Consider the following 20,613-nt stretch of genomic DNA (forward strand, 5'->3'; position numbering starts at 1 on the left):
AAGAAGTTGGAACAACTTGTTTCAAACTTAAATCAACTTTGGAGTTTGAAACATTTAGCATTCAAAATATTTTGTACACTCTTATTTACTATTTAATTAGTTGAATATTGGTGTAATTTTGATTAATCTGAAATCAAGGTTCTTAGGCTTATGTAGCAGAACGTATAGACCTGAGAAGATTTTAGACTTTTATACTTACTGTAGGTGTAATGGGTGTGAATTTAAAAAAAAAAAATCATATACTGTAATCACATAGTAAAAGTCTCAGCCCTTATACTTATGGCTTAAACTTCCATTTTATAAATAAGGGACAGATTGCAGAAACCTTCAGGACCAGGAACTGAGCAGTCCAGCAATTGATGGAATACACGGTTGACAGAATATAATTGCCCTACCTAACACAGAGCTGATAGTGAGAAGCTTCCAAGCCATCAGATGGGGGAGAAATGTAGTAAGAAAAAAATAAGTTGGATCCAAAGATCTGAGTGGAAGGCCAGCATACAATAGATGCTTTATGGCACTTTCCACTAAGCTGCTCTGGTTTTAAGGGAAAGTCAGAGACTATTTAGAACTGTAGGATTTGTTCCTGGAAGTGGAACAATAGAGATCTTAAATCTGAATATATGAAAATTTGCAGTTTTCTTCTATTATCTGCTACTGAAATACATATCAGGTTGTTCAAGAGAGTCTTGTCAGCCCCTGAAGAAATCTTTGGCAAATGAGGAAAGGAGAAGTTGTGTTGCATAAGTTGCTTTTAACAAGTACAACACAGGAACCAAAACCATGTCCTGGTATTAAAGCTGAATATACTGGGGCATTTTACCTCAGGTAAATGTTTTTATTTTCTGTATAGAATTTATGTTTGAGACCCATTATAAGTAAATCCTGAATAATATTTTAGCCAATAGAGATATTAAATGCAGCAGTAAAATCCATAGCAAGAATGAACACTAAACCGTTAATATTTGCACATGATATATGCACAATTTCAAAACCTTTTTTTAAATCATACACAGTGGAACTTATTTCCTACTGTCACTTGTGTGTATTATAAAAAGAAAAAATGTATAGGTATGCATTTTATATCAGACACGCAGTTGATATACAATGTAGTTACATTTTTCGAAGTATGAAATGAATGAGGAATAACTGTAAAATCAGTTCATTGTTACCCTCTGGGGAAGAAGACTTTGTGAACTATGACAGTAGACAAAATATAATTTGGATATGTTGTTTTTCCTTCCTCAATAATTTCCTTCCAGTATGTTTCTTGCTTGATAGTCCTCCTGATAGTATTTCCCAAACCATTTCCTTTTCTTCAATAAATGACTAACTTGCTGTGTTTATATTTGTGTATAAAATACCATTCTGTGTAAATACTTAGAAGGCTTTTGCTTGTGATTAGCATCAAACCTTATTGATGTTTGCTTCCTTTTCTTAGTATCTTTTCTGTGCTTTGCTTGAAAGTCTAGTTTTATTTTATGGCTAGTGCAGTGGAAAATGTTTTAATATTATTTAAAAAGTCTTTATTCTGAAGAATTTCCACTATATGGAAACTATATAAAGAGCTTATTCAAAGTAGACCTGAGTTTTAGAAAATGACTTGTCAAATAATGAGATTAGAGTAATAAATAAAATGATGTGGGAAGAAAACATAAGAGGAATTGTCTTTGAAATAAAATCAGTGGTAAGGATCTAAGGACCTACTGATGAATTGTGAGCAGTACATCTTGCAGCCCTTGCGTCACTTTAATCAAATCGCTCGTAAGAACTGAGCCTTCTTCCCTATTGTTGCATTTGATAAAGGCTGTACAGAAGCCTCAAAAATAAAATGCAGTGTGTACTAAACTGATTTAGGTGTGCATGAAACTTTGGGGATCCTGCACTTTAAGGTTTCAAGCCTGTACACATCTAAATCCAGTGGAATTCTTAGATGTAAGATTGCACTGCAAAAGCTGAATGTGCCCATACTATGTTGTATTCTGCTTATTTTATTAGAGAAAATAATGTTGAAGTTGAAAGACCAAAGATGATCTTAAAATGATAACAGTGCAGAAAAGTAGTGGACCAGCATGTGTACATATAAATGATTGAAAATATATCTAGTCAAGGGTTAATTGGCACCAGATGAGGTATTCTTTTCACTGACACAAGCCTTAGTACACCAGTATGGAAAAAGTATTTTTACTGAAATAATTTCAGAATGTAATGGATGATACATGCCATTCATATGACTGGCATTGACTAGAGTGTACTAAATACAGAGGGAATTCCAGTTGACACATATGGTTTATTTATATCTTTTGACATGATGGGATTTCTAACTTGAGAATTTTAAGAAACATTACTCATGGGTAAATATAGCTTCAGTGAAAGATTCCACATAAAAGGAAGATAAAAGTAACTATAAGCTTCACTGTTCTGAATAGAACAGAGATTTGCTAATTGCTGTATTATTAACAATTGATTTTTGGAAACATCCAAAATTTAACATCTACCACTTCCTGTCATTGTTAACTGTTTCTCTGGATGATTTTATAACGGAAGTATTACTCTATGGGAACAAATTCAGTTTGTCTACACTGAAGACCACTAACAAGGATAAATTATCAACATCTGGATGTTCATTTAAATTCAAACATGCTGCTTCAATAGCCTACTTTGTAATATACCCAAATATTCAAAATACATTTAAGGCAAATGCCTCAAGTTTACTATAGTGTGGTTGAACATGTATTACTTAAATTCCTGGTCCATCTAATTTCCAATTAGTGTTTACATGGTCTCTTGTCAGCATAAGCAACACTTCCACTCCTAAAAGTCATACCTCCGAATTCTTGGGTATCTCTCCTAATAATTTCTGGTGTACCTTATTACAGTATTTATGAGACAGCTGGAAAATAGAATTGGAAATCACTTAATGATTTGCAGGAGAGTAGCAAAGCTTTCTAAATCCCAATTCTCTAACAATAGTGTCCAATCTCCTTTCTTCATTTTTTTCAATGAAAGCAAAGACATCAAAAAATCAAGAGTTGATGCTTGTTGAGGGCCACTTGGAAGCATTAAATGTTTCATTTCCTTCATCCCCTATTTGAACCACAATTCTGCCGAACACTGATCTGTTTTATAACTCCTATTGACCTCTATCTATATATGTGTATAGCATGAAATCACTGGCTAATCTTTAATCAATTTAATATGTTTGACCATTATATTAGCTATACCTTTTTAAACTTCATCATAGCTGGCAGAGGGTGGAGATGGTGGTGATTGCTGGTACCCAGGTTGTACAGCCTGGCAGCATGAGAACTGCTGAGATTCATACTCCAACTCTGAGTTAAGGCTTCTGTGGGAGCCATGCACGTGGCATTCACATCTTGTATTTTTTCAGGATCCTTATCACCCAAACCGCAGCATGACATTCCTCCTGGAGAGAAGGCAACTCAGCTCCGTTACTTAGGAACCAGGAGGCTGAGAGTTCTAGTCCCGCCTTAGGCATGAAAGCCGGCTGGGTGACCGTGGGCCAGTCACTCTTTCTCAGCCCAACTCACCTCACAAGGTTGTTGTGGGGAAAAGAGGAGGAGGAAGGAGTAATAGGTATGCTCCCTGCCTTGAGTTATTTATAAAAATAATAAAGGGATAACAAACAAACAAATAAGAACATGACATCCATGAGCTAGTCACCTTTCAAATATTTGGAACTATATTAATTTGCAAAGGAAAATTTATGAAAGTAAAAAACTTTTGAACCTGATATCTAAAATACCTAGGAAAATGGAAATGGTTTTTGCTTGATTCTGAAAAAAATAGCTAGACCTGGTGCTAGAATATGCTTTGTGGACTTCGCTTGGATATTACCACTTCAAAATCTGTCTTTGACAGCAACAGTACTTTAAGAAGTACTCTCAGAGTGGTACTCATTTTAATGCTGCAGTCTTATACCTGGGAGTAGGTCCCATGGGACACAGTCTTTTATGTACAAATCTGTATTTTCCAACATTTTTTCTTTGTGAGCTTCCATAAAATTGTGGCATCAACAATAAAATGTACCTATAAAAAGAACGTGCCTGCAGAAGAAATAAGGATTTCAGTTAAAGTCCTTGACTATTACTCAATTTGACTTCATACAAAATGAAGCTACTTATAAAAGTAGCAGAATCTTTTCTATTCTTGATTTCAGTTGAACTGCACTGGTAAGAAAATGTGAACACTTTTCCCCCTTAACTGAAACCAAACAAGCATGTACTTTAAAAAAAAAAAGCCTTCGGTTAGCCAGCAGATGGCAGTAGAGTAGGACTTTCAAGTTATGTTAACAATAAGTCTGGACTATAGTAGATTTGTTACCAAGTAAGCCATTTTGCAGCATGTTGTCAGGATTAGCAGCAACTGTAGAACACAGAAGAAAGCTATGACTTTGGAAAGTTCCCACCCATTTTTTTTTAAGATAATGTCATTAAAAGGAATTAGGTATTATTTATTGTGGAAGAAATGATGTCACCCATATGGCATATTAGCCACATACTATTTCTGAACAAGTCCAAACAAATTTCTTAAGCTGCAGAGTTAATTGACTTAGCCAAGTTGTTATTCAGTCATCCAGTTCCTTTTGGCTCTTCATGATTTTATGGACATCATTTTGCTAGAATTGTCTGTCAGTAACACTTCTTTGAGTTCTAAGCTATGTATTTTTTATTTTTTATTTTTTTTTTATTTTTATCCCACCTTTATTTTTTTTATAAATAACTCAAGGCAGCGAGCATGTCTAACACTCCTTCCTCTTCCTATTTATCCTGCCTTTATTATTTTATAAGTAACTCAAGGTAGCAAACATACCTCATACTCCTTCCTCCTCCTATTTTCCCCACAACAACCCTGTGAAGTGGGTTGGGCTGAGAGAGAGTGACTGGTCCAAAGTCATCCAGCTGGCAGATCTACCCAACTCCCTTTAAAGCCACCAGAGTTTATAGCTATCACCATGTCTTGTAATGAATTCCACTGGTCTCCCGTCTAGTTTTTACATCTAAAAAGTTTCAAAATGAATGGAGTACACTTAGAAGAGAAGAAACTATGAATTACATGTTAATACCAGGTATTATTCTAGATCAGAATAGCAACACTATTTTCATGCTTTTTTCTTGACCTGCTTTTTATTTCCTTTAAACAGTTATTCAACTTAAAAAGCAAAATAAACAGTATTGCGTAACTACCATTTATTTTACATGAACCTGTCCCATGTTTAAGATCAGAATTTCATGTTTTTCCTCCTCCACTCTCTTCTCAGTGTCACCAACTGGTGCTTTTCTGACTTGTTCAGGGCCTTTTGCAATCTGTTTACAGGGCAATTACAATGTTGGTATTCAACTTTTCAAGTACCAGCTTCCCACACATACATAAGTCAGAGCACTAAATGTAGACAGAATGAGCAGGAGTGTTTCTCTGTAGTATGCCTCCTATTGTCAGGGTTTTCATTATTTCCTTTTCTTAATTCAACTTTCCTGACTGATCAGTGCAATTCAGGTACCTACCTGACTTGTTCTCTCTTATTAAGGAAGGAAAGTACTTTACAGGTTCTTAGCTGTAGATAGACCTAAGTAATTTAGGCTTTCTATCATGTTATTTCCTAAATAAAGCATGTATTTATTTTTCTTTCATGCAAACATCCTTCTCAACAATATTTTCTTATAAAAGTTATACTCCTAAATTGAGTGTTCTATCAAGCATTTCCACAATGTAAAGCTATCTCATATCCAACATACAGATCCTATAGAATCCTTGGCATCTTTCTGTCAGTTATTGGCTAGACACCTGGAGGGCAAAATCAGTCAAATTCATCATGATTTTATAGTTCTAGTAGTTCAATCTGTAGATGTGCTCAAGACTATCTGGTCAGGTTTCTTTGGATGAGTTTTAATTTTTTAAGGACCAACAATGTGGACAAGGGGTTTGGGCAAGTTCAGCCAACCACATGTGTCCTTGCCCCTTGCTCTCATTCTTTATTACATCTAATTAGAAAGAATTGTTCAACTGGGTCTAGGAGGTGTTAGATTCTTCCTTACAAGAAGACATGGTTCCATTGTCATTAAATGAATCTATATTGAGAACACTCCTGAGTGTGTGTGTGTGGACAATCTGAGGGATAATTGGACCACAAAATCTGAATACTTACAGTCCAGAGGTCAACATTCATTTATTTGTTTCCGTTTATATGGCATTCAATCCAAGGCTCCAAACAGCTTACAGTTTAGTGCACATTAAAATAAAAACAGTGGTAAAACAAATGGTAAAACAGCAGTGCCTGAGAAACAAATTAACAGAACTATTGCATCGTTCTAGGATGAGGCATAGTTGGGAGTGGGCTGCTTTAGTGGTTAGCTCTTGTACATTGGACTACCTTCCCTAGTGAGGTATTCCTCCTGCTACCTTCATTATCTTTTTGACCCTAGGAAAAGGCATTTTTATTGTTCCCAGACTTTTCATTATTATCTTGAAGATGATAATGGAATATCTACAGAAATATGGCAAGCAACAGAAGAAGAATCAGTATAGGTTCTAACCAAGCTATGCCAGCAGATCTGAGAACAACACAGTGGCCAGAAGATTGGAAGAGGCCAATCTACATTCCAATACCAAAAAAAGGAGACTTAGGAGATTGTGCAAACTATTGTACAATGTCCTTAATTTCACATGCCAGCAAAATAATGCTTAAGATCATCCAATGCAGATTAGAGCCCTACATGGAAAAAGAAATGTCAGATGTTCAAACTGGCTTTAGAAAAAGCTGAGGAACATGTGGCATTATTACTGATGTACACTGCATAATTGAGAAAGCCAAAGAATACCAAAGGAAATCAGTATGTGGTTCATTGATTATAGAAAGGCCTTGGTGTACATCATGTCAAACTGTAAAATGTCCTCACATGAAAACTACCTACAGGTCAGAAAGCCACAGTATGGACAGAACAAGGCAAAACAGACTGGCTCCGTATTGGCAACGAAGTGAGACAATGCTGTATACTCTCCCCTTATTTAAGGGAAGCTGGATTTCAAGAAGATGAGTGTGATTTTAAAATGGGATGAAGAAACATCCAGAACCTGTGCTATGCTGATGACACTACTCTGATAGCTGAATATGCAAAGAAATTCAAGGAGCATAGTGAAAAAATGGAACTAAAATTAAATGTAAAGAAGACCAAGCTAATAGCAACAGGTGCAACAACCAGCCTTAGAATTGACAATGAAGATATTGAAGTGGTGGATAGCTTCTGCCTTTTAGTATCAATAAGAAATGCACTACAGAGTAGCACTTGGTAGACTAGCCACAAAGGCCTTGGAAAAGATATTCAGAAGTCATGATGTGTCTATATCAACAAAAATCAGAATGGTGCAGGCAATAGTTTTTCCTGTGATTCTCTTGGAAGCAAAAGTTGGACTTCGGAGGAACAGGATAGAAAGACTATGTTTGCTTTTGAAGTTTAGTGTTGGAGAAAACTCCTGAAATACCATGGGTAGCCAAGAAAACAAGCAAATGGATCATCAAATCAAACCAGAGTCCTCATGCAAGGCATAAATGACAAGGCTCAAATTATAGTTTGGACACATGTGAACACCTGGTTCTTTGGAAAAGACTATAATGCTAGGAAATGTGGAAGGAAAGAGAAAGAGAGGTCACCCAGCAACAACATGGATGGATTCAGAATGACAGTAAGTGCATCACTGGAAGATCTGAAGGACTGGGTTGGGGATAGATCGTCCTGGAGAGAGAGAAAGAGAGAGAGAGATGGATAGATAGATATTGTGTATACATAGAGAGAGGGAGACATTAAGAGTTGACAGCAACTTTTTGACACATAACCAACCAACCAACCAACCAAGCTGACTTCAATAAGTTTAGGGAAAGGATTCCTTGACTGGTAATTCTCCAAAGGGACAAAAGTTCAGGAGAAAGTTGGGAGATTCTGGAAAAAGTGGGATAATTAAGATACAAACATAAACAACACCAAAGAGAAAGAAAGATGGGAGACACCTAATAAAACTATCATGGTTGCATAAAAAGCTCTTTGATAAGTCGACAAACAAAAAGAACAAGTTTAAAAATTGTAAAGGGCATATAACAAAAGCAGAATATCAGATAATAGCCTGAATCTGTAAGAATGGGGTCAAAATGTCTAAGGCATGGGATTAGCTGAGGCTTGCAATGAGTGCCCAAAATAACCAAAAGGTGCTTTGGGGTATGTGTAGAACAACAGGAAAGTCAAGGAAATGGTTGTCCACTGGCTGGAAAAGATGGTGAGAGGCTGATAGGCAACAAGGAGAAGGCTGAACTGCTTAGGTCTTCTTTTGCATCTGTGTTTTTACAAAAGGAAGAAGTGGTCTAACCTGTCAGAAGCCATACAGTTTTTGGAGGGGGGTGGGGTAGAAGAGAAATGCAGATCAAAATAGATGAGGGATTGGTGAAAGAACATCTCACTGCTTGAATGAATTTAAGTATCTGAGGCAGGATAGATTACATTCCAGAGTACTAAAGAAACTGGAAGATTTTATTTCAGAATCACTGACTAGTTTCTGAGTACTCCATTGTTGGTTGAAACCAAAGTTGAAAGTCTGAAATGGTATGAGGATTCCTGCCCAGGGCAGGGGATTGAACTCAAAGATCCCTTCCAGCCCTATGATTCTGTGACTCAGTTGTCCCATCTTCATTCATGGTGAGGACATCTTTGGCTACTATTAACATATTTAATACATTGGTTATTCTATTAATAAAACTTTAGACGTTCACTCAGCTACTACCGCAGCATCTCTGTCTCATGGCTATCCAATTTCTAAAATAACTTCTGCAAAGGACCTTCCTGTACTGTCCCCCATGGTAAGTCCATTCCATGGCCAAGTAGTTCTTCCCATCCTAATGTTTATCTGAAATGGGCTTCCTTGCACTTTCAATCCCCTTGGAGGAAAAGAGACCAGATCTGTTTATCTTCTAAGTGATTAATCTTTTGTTACCACATTTGGGTTGCCCTCAACAGTCTTATAGCAAGTAAATATTGCTCAATGACTCCCTAACTTGTCTCTCTCATCTATTGTTGACCTCTTAGAGAAATGCTCCTCCCTCACAAAAAAGGTGCCTTCCATATCATAAAAGTTTGATTCCCCGAATACTTCTAACCCTAGATCTTAAACAGAATTATTCAGTGCAACAGAGCCCTGTATGTTTAGAGTTTACTAGACTGCTATAAGTTTAGGAATCATTCGTTTGTACTGATTCATATGACAAATATTGGGCTAGATTGTCCTTGAGATACTTGGACAGTATTTCCTGCCGTTTTAGACTACTCTCTGCTATGTGATGAGGAAACTTTCATGGATGCTTATGTTGTCCTAAGCAACAAGCCTTGCTCTGGAGACCAGTTCCTGCTCTTCCTGTTTTTTGGGTTCTCATTTTTAAAGTTTCCTAAGCACTGAAAACAATTGAAACAATGGAGCACCTACTAGAGAAGTATATAAAAATCCAGGAAGCACATCTCATCACCTTAACAAAGACCTATACACTATTACAGCAATGTCACCTATACTTGTCGAGGGGAACAGACTACAGATTTATGCAAGTATTTAATAGTAGCTTGCCAAGAATGTCGGCAAGCTTTTCAAAAGGAATCTTCTTTTGTGTCTTTTGATATTTAAAGAGCTGTAATTACAATGGCGTAGCTTTGAATTCTCCTCTTCTCTCCCCACCCCCACCCCCATTCCCCACCCCTATCTCTGTTAGCCCCTTATACAGATTAATTTATGGACCAATACAATGTTACAGACAAGCTAATGAAAGAACTACACACTTCTTTTATATTTTGTTTCTTTTATAGTTTCATTTGTGTGAATAAATGCAAAATAGTGAATGTTATAAATAAGCATAATGATGTCTCTCTCTCTCCAATTGTTGGTTTTTAGTGCTGAAGTCCTGCATAATAGAGAGGGGGGGAAAAGCGGAATTTAAATGTTCATCTCCATTTTTTTCCCTTTTACTTCACAAGATTAATTTGCTCAGTGTTAAATTTTACTCCTGGTTGTTTTCTTTTTTTTTTCTAAAGGCTTATAGCACTCTTTTGTTCTTCTTGGTGATATATTAAACATAAACTTATAACTGTGTTTTTCCCCACTGCAAATTGTGAAACTAGGTGACCCTATATAAAATTTTATTACTGCATTGCTTAGGCTGGCCAGGTTTGGCACAGAAAATTAATTCTGTCATGGGAAAGGAATTCCAGTTTTGAAATCTAATGTGGTAATTACCATAGATTAAAATATCAACAACTTCTTTGATGGAAGTTATTTTTTAATCTCATGAAGAGTTTTTTATGGGCTGGGGATGTGGACTCCCTGTCTACTTATGATTGGATAAACTTACAATTTTTTTTTTTTGAATGCTTGGAAAAAAAATTTATGAACTCCATTATGGACTAGAACAAATCAGTTTCAGACCTGGATCTTTAAGAATTTGTCAGTTTGTCATTTTTCTGGATTAAAGCAACCCTTCCCCAAACCTATCCTGTTAATATCCTTTATGTAGTGTGCCCCTCTTTTTTCCGAATATGCATAATAACTTCAACATGTGTGTTTATGCGCATGTGTATAGATTTTCTTAAATTGAAATAACAAAGGGGGTATGAATTAAAATCCTTTAATAAAGTGATGCTATCTTAGTGCCAGAAATTCACTGGGTCTACACATAGCACCAAGTCCAAAATATTTTAATCTTCCTAAAAGAAGAAAGAATTAATATGCCTTCTGTTCCTGGAAAGCCAATTCAGACACCATTTTGAATTTAATGCATTTTTCCTAAATGTACTGTACCCTGTTTCTCCAGGAATTTTGCAAATACGTACATATACTGTACATATACTTATTAATGCTAAAAATTGGGGCAATTGTACCTACAAACCACATGAGCTGTTGGAAAGTTCCTGCCTTTCTCCAATGAAATTAATTGTCCCTCCCCAAGAAAAAAACATTTGAAATAAAGTTTTCATCATTTTTGAGCATGGAATTCCAGGCTCTGGCTTTTATAAAAATGAACAGATCATTATTTCTGCACAACACAAAACAAGTTTATTTCTTATCAATATTTTTGGCCATGTGGGCTGGAGATGGTGGGTTAAAGTTCAGCGCTTACAGAAGAGCACTCCGGATCCATGTGGCAGCTCTAATCCTTTTGCATTCACATGCGACATTCCCTTATATTACACACGGATGTAAAAGTCTACATGTTCACTTGTTATTCACATGTTCACTTGAGGATTTAGGTTTTCAGTATCTCTTTGTTTCCCTCTAATGGTTATCTGAATTTCTGCAGTCCAGAACTGATAGCCCTTATATTATATTACACATTACTTCCAAATAGGCAAAAGGAGGGTGGAGAAAATAATTGAAATTACCGTAATGCCTCTTCATTCAGTGTCAGAACTAGTAGCCAGGGAGACCTGGAAATGTGTCCTGGGTAACAGGATTTCCTATGCAGCTAGACCACCCCTTTATTTCAGTTGCCCTTTGCATGGACAGGGAAGTCTAAATGAAGCCCACCAGTTGCTAAAGAAAATTATAAGTTCTAATGTGCAACCTGGGGAACAATCAGCCCACCCGCATACTTTATAACTGGCTCACTTACAATTAGTATGACTAATTTTAGAAGGCCTAAGAAGCAAGCACTTGTTTCTGTTTTTGTTGTTTTTCTTCAGGCCATGCACTGACTGAGTTGCTCAGGTCAGTGAGGGAAAAAATCCAATATTTTCATCACCCTGTTTGCTGTTGCAGCTTTAAATAATTCTGTAGTAGAGAGTCTGATTTGAGTGTTGGTGTTTACAAATTCCTTGAGGTTGCTGTCATCCACCGGTTGCCCATATTCTGGAAGCTCAGATATGTTAGCCTCAGAGATCTTCCTCGCAGCTGTGTTAACGTTCACTCCTTGAGTTCTTGAGTAGTCAGAGAAGCATTTATGCTAGCATAAATAATGCTCTCCTGACTGCTGAGCCCTATTCGGCAGACCAGTGCTGTCCTTACAGTTTTAAAGTGAGGCCAATTAAATAACGTGACCAGTAGAGTCCCTTGGCTTTGTTTCTCCTTCCACTGTCACCTGCCAGCAGGAAATACTGCCACCGATTGCTCTGTTTGATGTGTGGTGAGATGGGGTTGGGTGAGAGTTTGCAGGTGCTTGGGACAGAGGCCTTCAAGTTGCCTGAGTGACAGGTTGCAAGTGTTTTGAGGGGTTGCCCTTCTGCCATGCCTGAAACCTGTCAGGTTATTTTGGGACATGGCTATAGTGCTTTTCTGGAAAAGCATGAGAGCTGTGTCCAAAACCCGCCTGAAGGACAAGTCCCAGGCCTGGAGCTAAAAGGGGAAGCAGCTCTGGTCAATTTCACTCCAACACCTCACTGGACTCCTCCTGCATTCACTAGAATAGTTGCAAGGATCTGCAAAATATCTGAGACAGGAGAGAGACTCAAGGTAATACTTCAAATGGAATTAACTGAGATTCCAAGCCAATGAAGCTGGAAAGTGATATAACAAATATATATCCCAGGTTCTTCAAATGCAAGGCAGTGCTGGCAAGCAAGTGGCTATGGCTAGCAGCACCCAGAAGTAGCCCATGGAGTAGGCAAATTGTGCTACTCCTGCCCCACCAGTAATAAAAGCAGGAAACAGTATGGCCACACAAAACTCTTTGTAGGCTGAAACAGCAAAAACACGTGAATTTTGGATAGAAATAACAGTTGGTTATTTCCCTTCTCTTTCCTAGGCCTTTGGTGCAATACAGGACTAGAACTCTGTTTAAAAAAAGTTAAAGCCATTTAAAAATTAGGGCTAGTACTCTTTCAAAGGAGGACAAACATATGCCTAGAAGAATCCCTCTGTGGAGGCCAGATGTTTGGTCTGTCTGGCCACTGAAGCCAAAGTAGCCATAGAAGGCAGGGCCCACGGAAGGGAAGGGAAGGGAAGCTGAGATGATCCCAACCCATGATCATATCTTCAACCACACTACTGAGGAAGGACTACAGATCATGTCCATGGTAACAGTTGTGTTGTGAGAAAATGGAAAGCACTATTTCCAAAGTGGAACAGCAAAATATCTCTTTAAACTGCCTCCGCTGTGGGCTGGAGATGAGATGAAAGGAACTTCATGGACACATGTAGTTTAGAAATTGTGCCACATTTAGAGGGAAGAAAGGGGTGAGTCCTGAGAGAGCACTTACTTTGTGGATTCACAACATGGATGTCATGCGCTGCCTACCTCTGAATAATGCTCAGACACTGGTTCTGTGGAACAGGCTCTGATTTATTCATGGTGTAGGTACAGTATAGGAAAAAAGCTGAGAGTGACAGGAGCGCGCCGGTGCGGGGTTTAAATACCCCGCGCCGGTCAGCGCCCCCTCACTCGCGGTTACGTCACCCCCCTTTGTCCAACACGTTGTCCTGCCGGTAGGTGAGGGGTTGCGAGGCCCCGCTGGCGTTCCGGGATCGCCCATCATCGGTTTCTCTATTCCTCCGGTGATTGCTGTCAGCTGGGCGATCTCCGTTGCGTTAGCGCTAACAGCTTGGGTGTGCCTCGCGATCCGTTTAGCCATTGTTTCTTGTCCTTGTGTCTTTGTGAGTTGATGGCTACTTATCTTGAGCCCCTTCCCCTGTTTCCTTGCTATTGTCATGTGTGCCATTGCGCTGATGTCTTCAGCTCAACGGCACTCATGACATACTGCCCCCTGTCCGAATAGTGCCCCCCCCCCGGTTTTCTGGTTTTTTTTTTGTTTTTTTTTTCAGGAGAGCTGTCAAAAGAAACTTTTTGAAATTCCCGCCGGAGTATTTTTCGCCCCTCCCTTTGTTCCGCCCTCTACCACGTGCCTCCCTAGGGTGTGTCCTTAGTGCGCATGCCCAGGTCACACCCTGGCGTGCGCATGCTCCGGCCACACCCTGTTAGTTTGGCTCAGTTCGGCGAGGAGAGAGGCGTGGCTGGTCGGGTGCTTATCAGCTCCAGGTAGGGCCCTTCTTTTTTATTCAAAGTGCGTCGCCTTTGTTATGTGTGCTCCTGGGCGTTGCCCCCAGGATGCCCTGTTGGCTTGCTTGCCACTCCCCCGTGGGCCCGGGGCGGGGGGAGGGTGCTGGCGAACGCTTGTTACTGCCTCGTGGGCCCGGGGCGGGGGGAGTGAGTCCCGGGGGGGGAGGTCCACCCAAGTCGCGGGCTTGGGGGGGGCCCTTTCCCTTGGGGCACGGTAGGCGGGGGGGCCCGTGGGGGAGGGGTTTTGCAGGTGACGGCTTGCTAGCCTTGGTTTTGGCTTGTCGGGGTATGCCCGGTGAAAAGCCCGGGTCAGGTCAGGCGCGTTAACGTTGTGCGCCGCCACCCATTCTGGGTGGGGGAAGTGTTTCCACCTGACCAAATAGTGTAAAGTTCCCCGTTGCCTGCGAGAGTCGAGTATGTCCCTTACGTCAAAGTGATGTTGCCCGTCGATCATCACCGGTGAGGGCTGTGGCGTGCTTGGGTGCCATCGAGAGGTGGTTGCCGGTTTCAGGAGGCTGGTGTGGAACACCGGGTGGAGTCTCCGTAGGTTGTGTGGCAGGTCCAAGCGTATTGCCACCGGGTTCACTGTTTGCGTGACTCGGAACGGCCCGATGTACTTAGGCCCCAGTTTTTTCGAGGGTTGGGGTGACTTTAGAAATTTGGTGGATAGGTAGACCATATCCCCCGCCTGGAACGTTGGTTGTTGGCGCCGGTGCTTGTCGGCCTGCTCTTTGTAGGCCGCCTGTGCATCCTTCAGTGCTGCCGTGATTATTGGCCACGATTCCGCAATCTTCCGTCCCCAGTCGCTAGCGTCCACCTGGGGTTCCGGGGGTTGTGGTAGCTCCGGTATGGGGACGAAGTCGCGCCCCGAGACTACCTCGAACGGAGTTTTCCCCGTGCTCGTGTGGACGGCGTTGTTGTATGCGACTTCGGCAAATGGGAGCAGCTCGGCCCAGTCGTCTTGATGATAGTTGGTGTATGAGCGTATGAATTGCTCTAGGGTGGCATTAAGGACCTCTGTGGCTCCGTCCGTCTGGGGGTGCCAGGCAGTGGATAGGGCCTGTTGGGTCCCCATCAGCTTTAGGAAGGCCCGCCAGAATTTAGAGGTGAACTGTGTGCCCCTGTCGGTCACCACACGTGCGGGACATCCGTGTAACCTGTACACGTGGATGAGGAAGAGTTTGGCTAGTTGTTGTGCGGACGGGACCGACGTGCAGGGGATGAAGTGGGCCTGTTTCGAGAAGTAATCCTTCACCACCCAAATGGCCGTTTTCTTCTGGCTGGGTGGGAGGTCCACTATAAAATCCATAGAGATTTCCTCCCATGGGCGGGAGGGTTCTGCCACCTGTTGTAATAGCCCCGCGGGTTTGCCTGGTGCCCGTTTGGCCCTAGCACACGTTGGGCAGGACGCTACGTATGCTTTCACGTCTCGTCTGAGCGCGGGCCACCAGAATTGACGCCTTGTTAGGTGTAGGGTCTTGAGGAACCCAAAGTGTCCCGCTTGCTTGGCGTCGTGTGACCTATGCAAGATCGCTTGGCGTTGCGAGTCCGGGACATAGATTCTGCCTTCCCCCCATGCCAGGTCCTGTGCCATCGTTACCTTGTCGGGGTTTGCCAGGAACCAGGGGTCGGTTTTGAGGGCGGCGGCGAGGTCCGTGCGTATTCCCCCTGGTAGTTGCGGTGGGCTTCGTCTGGTCGCAGGTTGTCCTGCCGTCGGCTGCGCCGTAGAGTCGAGCTGCCTCCGAGCGCCGCTTCGGGTGGTCACGGCCATCCCCAGTTGCGAGGCGGATAGGACCGTCCCAATGGTGTCTGGGGCAGGTTCTTCGTCCTGGGGCAGTCGGGAGAGGGCGTCGGCCATGAAGTTCTTTTTGCCCGGCATGAACTTCAGCTGGAATTTAAAGCGGCTGAAGAATTGGGCCCATCGGACCTGTTTTGGGCTAAGGCGTCTGGGCGTTCGGAGGGCCTCGAGGTTCCGGTGGTCGGTCCCGACCTCGAATGGTTGGGTGGCTCCCTCGAGTAGGTGTCGCCATGTTTCTAGCGCCGATTTTACCGCGAAGGCTTCTTTCTCCCAGACGTGCCATCGCCTTTCTGTCTCGGAAAATTTCCTCGACAGGTAGGCGCATGGTTTCAGGAGTCCCGTGGGGTCCTTTTGGAGTAGGATGGCCCCCAGGGAGAAGTCTGAGGCGTCGGCTTGGACCACGAACGGCCGTTCTGGGTCCGGGTGCGCGAGGATTGGCTCCGTGGTGAACAGCGCTTTCAGCTTGTTGAATGCGGTCTGGCATGCGGGAGTCCAATTCAATACTGTGCCTGGGTTCTTGGCGCGTCGGGTGTCCCCCACCCCTTTGGTTTTGAGGAGGTCCGTTAGGGGGAGGGCTATCTCTGCGAACCCCCGGGCGAATGACCTGTAAAAATTCGCGAAGCCGAGGAAGCTCTGGAGTTGGCGTCTGTTGTGGGGGCGTTCCCAGTTCACTTTTGCGGGGTCCATTTCTATGCCATCTCCGGAGATTCGGTACCCCAGGTAGTCTAGGCGCGCTTTATGAAATTCGCACTTTGTAGGTTTGGCATAGAGCTGTGCCCTTCTGAGCTTGTCGAGGACTTGCCTGACTAGGGTCACATGTTCTTTGTGCGTTTTCGTGTAGATAAGGACGTCGTCTATGTAGACAAGGACCCCTTTGAACAGGTGTTCATGCAGTACCTCATTGATGAGCTGCATAAACACCCCGGGGGCCCCCGCGAGTCCAAATGGCAGCACTTTGTACTGGAAGGCGCCTAGGGGGCAGTTGAACGCAGTCTTCCATTCGTCCCCCTCCCTGATTCGGATGCGGTAGTACGCCTCGCGAAGGTCCAATTTGGAAAAGACTTTGCCCGTGGACAGGTGGGCGAGCATGTCTTTCACCAGGGGTAAGGGGTATTTGTTGGACAGGGAAGCCGCGTTTAGGCCCCGGTAGTCGGTGCAGAGCCGTAGGGTGCCGTCTTTCTTCTCCCGGAATAAGACGGGGGCTCCGACCGGTGAGCATGCTGGCTCTATGAATCCCCTCTCTAGGTTTTTATCGATGAACTCCCGGAGGGTTGCCATCTCCTTCGGGGTCATCGAGTAGATCTTCGGTCTAGGTAAGGGGATGTCGGGCAGCAGGTCGATCCGGCAATCCGTCTTGCGGTGGGGGGGTAGTTGGTCAGCTTCCGCCTCTCCGAAGACCTCGGAGAAGTCGGCGTATTGTTCCGGTAGGTCTGCTGTGGTAGCGGCGTTGTCCTGTGTAGTCGCCTCTGCTCGTCCCACAGTGGGGTTGGTTCTGCCTGCTGGAACTGGTGCCCGATACTTGCCGTCGCCAAATGTGAAGGTGCGGGTCTCCCAGTTGATGCGCGGGTTGTTTGTCGTGAGCCATGGCATTCCCAGGACTGCAATGGGCCGTCCGATGTGGGTGACGACGAATGATGTGCGTTCGGTGTGAGTGCCCATTTGCAGGGTGACCGGCTCGGTTTGCATCGTAGCTGGTTTCCCTCCCGCTGTAGAGCCGTCTAGCTGGTGGAATGCCAGCGGCGTGGGGAGGGGGAAGCAGCGGAGGTCGAGTTTGGCGACTAAGTCGGGGTGGATGAGGTTTTTTGAGCACCCCGAGTCCACTAGTGCCGCGGCCGTGGTGGCTCCGTTGCCGGCAGAGAGTTTAATTGCCGCCATTATCACGGAGCTTTCGCCGTTCCGTCGAGGTGGTCCGCGCTGCTGTCCCACCGCCTGCCTCGCAACACGTTTCAGGGCAGGCGGGGAGCTTTTCCCGCCGGCTGGTCTGGGTCTACGTTGTCCTCTTCCCCCCAGTAGGCTCCCAGCCTTCCTCTGGTGTCGCTGTGGCTACGGTCATTCGGCGGTGAGGGGGCGGCACCAGGTTAGGTGGTTTGGGGCTAGCTTTCGGGGTGGGTTTAGGCGCACTGGTCGGCAGTCGGTTGGCGAAGCAATCCGCCGTCTTGTGCCCAAGTTTTCCACACCTCCCGCAGGGCTCCCGATTAAATTTCTTCTTTGGGTATGTGGGGCCGGCCGTCCCCACGTGTGGTGCGGGTACCTTTTTGCAGCTGTAGTTCGCGTCTTCCGTAGTTGTCATGAGGAAGGTGCGGTGCGCGTGTTCGGCTTTCCCCGCGAGGTGGATCCACCCGTGTAGAGTTTCTGGGTCGTCGCGGTAGAGGGCCCATTGCAGTACGTCGCGGTTGAGCCCCCTTTTGAACATTTCCAGCAGGGTGGTCTCGGACCAGTCGCTGACCTTCCCCGCGAGGGCTTTGAACTCGAGGGCGTAGTCTGGGACAGTGTGTGTGCCCTGTTTAAGTCTTTGGAGTGCGCTCTTCGCCCTCACTTTGGCTAGTGGGTCTTCGAAGTAGCTTCTCATCTCCTTGATGAAGGCGGGGAAGTTGGCGAGGGCGGGGGAGCTGGACTCGTACAGTTGGACGTACCAGTCCGCCGCCCGGTCTTGTAATTTGATCGCCACGGCAGCAATTTTGTCCGCTTCGGAGTCGTAGGAGTGTCCGTGCCTCCCCATGAACTCCCTGGCGTTCGTGATAAAGAACGACAGTTTCGCGGGGTTCCCATCAAAGAAGATGGGGAAGTCCTTTGGGGCCCGGGCGTTTTGTGCGGCCCTTCCTCTCGCTTCCCGGCCTGTGGTGTCGTCCGCCTGGGCCGTCTGTTGACCTTCATTTGGCCCGTGGGGGTTTGGCGCTTCGCTCGGGGTGCGGACCTGTGCGGGGACGTCGTTGGGCGGCGCGGGGGGCATGAGCGACTGAAGCATGGTCCGGAGTTCCTCCAGTTGGGTCTGCATGGCCGCGAGACCAGCTCGTGCTTCCTCGTCCATGATCCGCGCCGCCGCTGGGGCCGGTTCTGTCGGTGTGTCGGCGGGGGTGGGTTGCCGGTGGGGTTCAGTCTCTCTCGGCCGTTGGTCCGCTTCCTCCGCCGTCTGCTGGGTGTCTCCATCGTCCTCCTCCGTGCTTACCGCCGTTGGGCTGTCGCTCCACGCCCGTTGCTGGGGTGCGATGTGGGGCGCGGGGTTCTCCGCTGGTTTCGGAAGGTATGTTGCTCCTTCCCGTGGTCGGGTGCCTCCGTCGCCATCTCCCCTTGGGGTTGGAGCTGAGGCTCGGGTTGGGTCGGGTGGGCGTCCATGGCTCCGGGAGTCCGCGGTGCCTCTGGCCTTGGTCGGTCCTCCTCTGCTTCTTGCCGTGCGGCTCGCCCTCCTTGTCCGCGTCGCGCCGGCCTCATCTTCCTGGTCTTCTCGCCGTCTACTCCTCCCGTGGCTCGTTGTCATCCGGTGGGGCTCGGCGAGGCTGAGTTTATGACTCTCAGCTTTATGTCATGCGCTGCCTACCTCTGAATAATGCTCAGACACTGGTTCTGTGGAACAGGCTCTGATTTATTCACGGTGTAGGTACAGTATAGGAAAAAAGCTGAGAGTGACAGGAGCGTGCCGGTGCGGGGTTTAAATACCCCGCGCCGGTCAGCGCCCCCTCACTCGCGGTTACGTCACCCCCCTTTGTCCAACACGTTGTCCTGCCGGTAGGTGAGGGGTTGCGAGGCCCCGCTGGCGTTCCGGGATCACCCATCATCGGTTTCTCTATTCCTCCGGTGATTGCTGTCAGCTGGGCGATCTCCGTTGCGTTAGCGCTAACAGCTTGGGTGTGTCTCGCGATCCGTTTAGCCATTGTTTCTTGTCCTTGTGTCTTTGTGAGTTGATGGCTACTTATCTTGAGCCCCTTCCCCTGTTTCCTTGCTATTGTCATGTGTGTCATTGCGCTGATGTCTTCAGCTCAATGGCACTCATGACAATGGCTGCCATTGGGAGATTTGCCTATTCACAAAATGGCTGCTGTAACAGCTATGGCCAGTCACAAAACACACATTTACTAGTAGGCAAATAGCCTCCTCTGTTTGATTCCATTGGGCCTTTTGTGGGGGCCAAAGGCACTCCTGCAAATAAATACTAGGTCTATCAAGTCTGCACTGCAAAATGTATATGACCACTAGATGGCAGCAAAGAGTTTTCTGCATCTCTTTGATGGTCCCTTAGGGTCATCCAGATATAGCAGCCAGGCTGTAGTTTAACTAGTTTAAAAGTATGATGACCAAACAGGGGCCATACCACATACATCTCAACTAGATAAAGATGCCATGTTATATCCTTTAGAGTGCAATCTTATCTTCAAATTAGTCCCAGAATAATTAGTTTTGCTTTGTTTAATCAGCCTATAGTTTCAGCATTTTAACAGGCTTTGGTTAATTAGCTATAGCTGATTAAGACACTTCAAATGAAGGGTTTTCAGGTGGATTCAGTTCTGCAGTAGCCAGAATTAGTAAGCAAAAAAATATATATCAATTTTTCAATTTTTATTATAGAATATAAGGCCTCAGTAAAATATACAAAAATATACGGTAGTGTGCATAGTGTTGCAAAAATAAATAAAATAAAATAGTATTTCAGGCTAGAAAAGTGAATTATGAATAAAGTATTTGCTAAAGCAATTCCTAATACGAAATTTTCTTAGATATAATTATCTAATTTTTCTACAAATCTGTATTTTATTTTAATGTTTACAACTAATACAATATTTGATTGATT

The sequence above is a fragment of the Candoia aspera genome, chromosome 3, assembly GCF_035149785.1.
Source record: "Candoia aspera isolate rCanAsp1 chromosome 3, rCanAsp1.hap2, whole genome shotgun sequence".
Classification (NCBI taxonomy): domain Eukaryota; kingdom Metazoa; phylum Chordata; class Lepidosauria; order Squamata; family Boidae; genus Candoia; species Candoia aspera.